Genomic DNA, 7,071 nt, shown 5'->3' with positions numbered 1-7,071 from the left:
TTGAAATATCCGCTATTTTGTCGCTTGCATGAGGATTCCTAAATCGACCTCTTGGGCCATGACCATCCGAGGAATCTGGTCATGCCACATGGCAGTTTGTATTCACAATAATTATAAGGATCATTTTGGTCCCCTCAATAAGATGATGGTTTCGTCCCATTGGATCTGAGCTCTTTTCCTCAAAGGGGTCCGGTCTACATCTAAGTTAGTGGTCCCCAACCTTTTTTCTGTCGAGTCCATACCTTTTGCAGACCGGCAACTAGTGTTGTAAAACCGGCATTTAGCTAGCACTCATTGCTAATGCTAACAGCTAGCTGCTAGCCATTAGTAGCCATTAAATACTTATACAATGATGGCGTAATTAACTAACGGTTTTTAGCCTCCTGAATTAGCAACTGAATATGACTTTGGGATGGCGTTCTGTTGATGCTGGTGGCACCGATGTGACGTCAATTAAAACTGCGATAAAGCAAGCCGAAAGGTCGAAAAACGGAATTCAAGGTAGCCGTTACGCCACCGCGTCGGCCAACTTTGAATTAAAAGACTTCTAAAAAAAAAGAATGTGGACTAATCATAGTCCCTTAATTTGATCTTGCACTGTTTTTTTTCACCAGCCATTCTGCGGATCGTGCCCGGCCCGAACCGTGGTGCTTGATCCGTACGGCTCACGGGTCAAAGATGACCGTTGCACCACGAGACCATCATAGATTTATGAAACGGAGGGAAGCCTGCCACTTTTCAAAATACGATAATTTTTAGCCTCAATTAATAAATAAACCAGACGTTCTGCAAATATTTTCATCTGTGGAGCCCGAAACAAAATGACAGCCCATTGGTTGAGGACCACTTTTCTAAGGTCTCTGAAATAAACGCTCACATGCAAGACTAGGAACAGTATCTAAAAAGTCAGCCTGGATTTTGGTCAGTCACCAGTACACATGTAGTCCATCATACTTGGATTTTGATGGCATGTTTTTCAGTGCTCAAAAATATTACTACATCATACGCAAATTCAATCTGTAGAGGCTGAACCAAATTTCTTTCCACCGTGAAGCCTTACCGGAATGTTGTGATTGACACGCTTTTTGTTACCGTTGCTTGATTAATGAAAGTCCGAGACAAACTTGCCAGCGGAACACACGGTCCATTTATTTTGTGCACAATCTTCTTTGTGATCAGTAAACTTGAAAATGTTGAAAATCATTCAACGCACATAGCAGAGACAAACTATTTTCGTTGACGGCAGTCAAAACCAGTTTTGTCTTCGAGTTGGAACACCCGCCAAGGCAAGGGAAGATTCTTACTTACGGTAAATAGAATTGATCTGCACAACAGTAGCATTAGGTCAGTAATCGTCAGTGGGAATCCCCAAACCTTTATTGGCATCCCAACAGATCTGCATAGGGTGGGAAAAAAACAACATTGTGAATTCCTGGGAGTGAGACTTTTCTCCACTGTCAAGTGGTGGGTCCAAAAATCTGGGAGGGTCTACAAAACAGAAACCTTCCATGTGTCTTGGTCAGGAACTGAGGAACTGGACCTCGAGGCCCTCTGGAATAACAACAAAAGCCTGCAGCAAAAATAATCCTCCCCGCACACAATAGGGGAGTATGTGGACTTTGTCTCCGACACAGCTCTGAAAAATGTGCCGAGTGATAAGAACACTGCCCCCTTTATCATAAAAAACAAGGATACCGGTTTTAGTGAGCAGGCTTACCAGATTATCCATCTGACTTCCTGGCAGCCGAGGGCTCTGGCGGCATTCATCACACAACTTGAGCAAGTAACAGAAACCATGCTGAAGGCTCTGAGCGGCCATTGCGATTAGAAGCGGCAGGCACAACAAACATTGTTGCCCCGGTGACCGTGCGCATATCTTGGTGAAACAATACTGTACTGTGGTAGAATGATTTGAATTTAACATAAGTGTCGGTTGTCAGAAAATAGATTGCAAGCAGATGGTATGGATCGTCTTTTTTTTTTTAGCAGTTTTGTTATTTATATACTCGGGCCTATAGTTGTAGTAAGCCTCTTCCTTTACATTTATGGAAAAAAATTTCCACTTATATGCTAGGGCTGTGAATTATTTTCTGACTTTATTCCATTAGAATGAGCTGATGTACTGTAATTTTACCCCCCCCCAAAAAAAAAATCAACTATAACTTAAGGAACAACATACTGATGTCCACTATTTATGCATATTACACTGGCTCATGCAAATAAATGTATTCCTTCTAAAACGCCGACTTCATATTCACATGACGTTTTAATTAACGAAAAAAAAAAATACAGAAATTGGGTGGAAGTACGAAAAGGAAAAGTGTTGTCATAGTGTGTGAAAGTCCCCAAATTAATTGCGTTTCTGCCATGGAAAGCTGCCCATAGTGGAAAAAAACAGCGGTGGAAAAACTCCAAAAGGTTTTTGTGAGTTCATGATGTACTATGAATGTAATACTGGAGACATTGTACATTGTTGGGCTTGAGAATTCCTCTCCTAAAACTCGTAGAACGTCGACTGTTGACCATCTGGTGCTCTCAGAGAAGAAAAATACATCAAAACAAACCTCAAAAGCTAAGGTGGAACCTCTAAGGTCAAATACAATTTGTTCTGGGATGGATGCCGGTTGACCTCTAATTTGTTCAAATTTGCAACTGTTTATTTTTCAATAGGAAATATTAGAAAAATAATAATCCTTTTTTTGTTAGCAGCACAGGTAATGTACTGGGTGATGTTGACTAATTGGCATTCCCAATTTATTTTATAAATATATATATATATATATATATATATACGTATATACATTCGATGCACTCGTGTCTTTTAAATTGTTTTCATTACACCCCAGTAATTCTGAGTTTACTTCTGCTTATATTGTATATTTTGCATCAAACTTTAAATCACATTCTTTTGCATCTTCATGCTCCCACGGGTGTCAAAGCAGAAATGTAACATTCTTTGCCCAAAACTCTGCAGATTGTTCCATTGTATGAACGCAATTAAGGAGTCCAGCACCCTCGTTGAAGGTTCAATTTTTGAAGGATCCCTCCAAGCAATTTTAACCCTTTAATCTTATTGCTCATGATTAAGACAACACGAACAGATAATTGCTGTGATCTGGAAATGCATTCGCAATGTAAGAACTAGAGATTGCAAATCCAGCAGCATGACGTCAAATCTATTTGAGCTCACAGTATGCCTGGCTCGGTTCTCACTTCTCACCTAAAAATGTGCCAAAAACTGCATTGTTGGTCTCATGTGGGCAGAAACCGGGTGGAGGAGCGAAGCCTCATGGAATCCGTTAAAGTCATTTGCAAGCCCAGTTTAAGTGAACTCAGGGAGACAAATAGAAAACAATGCGAGCACATTTCCCCACGGCTCATTAGTCATGTGAGACATGAACATGTAGTGCGAATAAAAAACAGAGAGGACACAGATAATGAGGACATGTCTAAATGTGATTTGGCTGCGGGGGGGGGGGGGGGGGCTGAAAATCCTAAATAGAAACTCCTCTGTAATTTAAAGAAAATTACAGTGTGGCGAAGCTCACTGCAAGAAAGGATTTCCATCAATTTAATAAATAGTTGAAAATTCAAAGTGAGCTTAACGCAGACCATGAAACAACAAAATCCATCGATCATGTTTCCTCAAAGAGCATTATTAATTGTGCAGAACACTTATAACACATTTCTCAATGTATCCATTCCCTAGTGATATGCATACATAAAAGTATCTCTATGGCCTCTGTTACAATTTGACTTTGCAAAGACAGATGAACCACTCGAGCAACAATATGAATCGATGTGACTGTAAAACTTTCATCCCGTTTTGACAAATCCACATCATTAGTTCTCGGCTCGCTGCTTGCATTTAAACACTTTGAGGCATACAAACTTTGTCAACTGTTGTGTGAAACACTGAAATGACTTTAGACGCAGAATGCCAGGAAACAGAAAAGACCCAAAGGCCAAATAGTCACAAATTAACTTCGGAATGAACGACGACTCCAAACTAGCCGATGAAATTGTGTGAATAACGCACAAAATGTAAATCTGCATCCTGTAAGTGTGAAAGCGTACTGGAGTCTTTATTCTGCTTGAAACAGCCACTTTCCATTACGAACACTGCTGCTGGAGCCAACAGGACAATCTTGTAATTGATAAGCCCAAAAAACTATTGGATCGTTCCGGGAGTAATGTTCTATTTAGGTGCTGGGCCGATTTTTACAAAACGTGCTTTGCCGCAAGCAACTTTCTGGAAAGCTTTCGTCTGCAAACATTGTCTTGCTCGCTCGGTCTCTCTCTTTCTCTCTCTCACACACACACACACACACAAGTAAAACGCTGGGAGCCAAAAGCATGGATGCACCTGTGACGCACAAGATGAGACAATTGCATACTTGAGGTCATTAGTGAGGAGAGTTGTTTAACAACCTTGAAGATTTCCTTGCTAAATGCTGCTATTTTCATTGATCGTCCCCATGTGTGTCCCATTATCAGAAAGCCAAGATTTGACTGAGGCAACGGGACATAACTGCATTCTTGATGGGCCAAAAATCAAGGAGTTAAACAAAAAATTAGCATTGTTTAGTGCATCCAGTCAGCAATTTTCTATTGCGCTTATCCTCCAAGCTGATTTTAGGCAGGAGGCGGAGTGCATCCAGGTGGGAGGTATGTCGCAACGGCCTCTCAAATGATTTTTAAAAATATTCGGAATGATCTGCATTTTGCATTGCCAGCTCTGCGTTATGCTGCCTTGCCTTGAAGGTATGACTCTTCTGACTGTACATTTTCCCACAATGCTTTTACTTATACCACACCTAGGCCTGTTTTGCTGCCACTTCTCCTGTCTCCCCCCCCCCTCCTCCTCTTCTGCTCAAGGATCAAATCTGAGGATGTTGCTGTATATATTCTGCACTGACCGGTACAAGTTCGGACATGGCGTACTTGCCTGAGATGTCTACCTGTGGAACTGTGAGGACCTTTTAGACTTTTATTGTGATGAACATTCATTGCCATTGACGGATATAGAAGCCAAAAAGTAGATTAATTTTACCTGGGCTGGTGGTGAATGAGTTCAAATAAAATAAACTTAGATATCAATAAAAAATAGAAATCACCAATTCCATTGTCACAAAAAAAAAGATAAAAGAAAAGGAAAGATAGACGTAATCTCTTCGATGAGGCATGCACAACTGGTGGTCAATGGTGCCTGTGAGTACGCGGATACCATGTGAATCCATTCAAAGCACACACAACTGGAAATGGAAAAACTGGAGAAGCTCACAGCCGGCAACCAAAAACATTTTGGACGGGAAGTCGTCCATTCAGCAGGCAATGCGCACATGGCCGCCGTCTACATAAGGACATGCGCGCAGATGGGTAGGAGAACAAAGAAGCAGCTACAGTGGATATCAGCAAGAGGTGCCTTAAGGGGGCTGAGGGTGATGACGATTCCATTGTCGTCAGGAGCCCACGATAGCCCCTTCTCTTTTTATAACGAGCAGTCTATAAACTCGATAATTAAACGCACCGGCTCCTCACTCCATGATGTCAGCTATTAACTCTTGTCTCTCAAATAGCGCTGTTCCCTTTGACAAGCTAATGGAGCGAGCGCACTGGTGTGTATTGATGATGCGACTGCTGACACAAGAAATACGACGATAATAAGTTTCAGACGTGTAATAAAGGTAAAACATGGGGTGTAAAGGGCTATACTTGAAATGGAAAACTGCACTTCATTGTGCAGACGGATGATCCTAACTGTAAAGCAGTGGCGGGCCGTGCATTTCACACGTAGGTCCGACTTAATCCGACTTGAATAAATCTTCCTCATATTACCATCATTTGTGACCCCACATCTGGAGAAATAATATACAGAAACACAAATAAGCATTACAAAATGGCCTCGCAAGCGTATCTGCAATTAAATCCACACTTTTCCCTGCTTCGGCCATTGTGGTTTAAAAAAAAAAAAAAAGCAAAAATATGTTTTAGATTTTTGAATGGTCGCCAGTTGCGACTTTCGGGTGTGTCGATTCCGCATAGCCCACTCACGAGTGAGTATCCAATCACAAGATGCGTTCATCACCTTCAACATAAGGCCAGCAAAGAAGCCTTACGGTCATCAACTTGTGATCTGATTGGTTATCGCAACCGCCCAACAACTGTAAAAGCTCCCTTACTCACAGAACAGAAGCCCGCACGATTGGATTTGAAGGCCTCGCACGAATAGCGCCTGCTACTGGTTTTATGAAATCTGCCTGGCAACACAACCTAGCTGAATTCTGATTGGATGAAAACACTCCCCTAAAAATTCAACACGAGGATATAACAAGACACTAATGTGAAGATTATGATCACGATTTCTTGATTATGTTTGGCCAGTAAAGATGGCCTTGATCGCTCACCACTGCTGTAAAGTCCGGATGAACAGTATAGAAACTGAATAGGCGCATTAATGGATGTTTTACTACCTTATTAGGTGCGCTGCAGTACAATTGAAGAGGCAATTCTACAGGATGTGTGGAGTGGAGAGGTGATGAGCTCATGACCATGACTGGGGGCACCGTTTTTCCTCAAAAGCATGTTGAAAATGGGCCGACAGCCAGAGAGAAGAATAGACGTGATGTAATCCATGAAAACACATCGACTTCAAAACGTGTACATCTTAGAAAGCACAATGGCTTCTATTAAGGACGGAAAACGATCATCCGGTACAAATCTAACCTTTCACTTAAGTCCAGTGATATGCTTTTACTTATTGTTGATGATCGTCAGCTGCAGGCAGAATGTTGCTAAGGCCCATTTTGCGGTATATGTCGAGTATTCCGGTGCTCGTCGGTATTCCGCGTTTCAGTTGCATCATCCATCCTCCTGATTGATAATTATAGGACACCATAAAGTCCTCGAGCATGAATTTACAGCACAATTGTCACACGAGTGCGGTGACATCATCGCTCTTCAATCGAGCTCATTTGTTCAGTTGATTTATCGCTGGAAAGAATTTCATTTCACGAGGCTGCTGCAACATGTGGAAAATGGGTCAGGGAAAGGTTTGGCCACAAAGCAACG

The sequence above is a fragment of the Idiotropiscis lumnitzeri genome, chromosome 17, assembly GCF_059441095.1.
Source record: "Idiotropiscis lumnitzeri isolate Australia: NSW breed Sydney's pygmy pipehorse chromosome 17, RoL_Ilum_1.0, whole genome shotgun sequence".
NCBI lineage: Eukaryota > Metazoa > Chordata > Actinopteri > Syngnathiformes > Syngnathidae > Idiotropiscis > Idiotropiscis lumnitzeri.
This window is presented reverse-complemented; position numbering follows the sequence as displayed.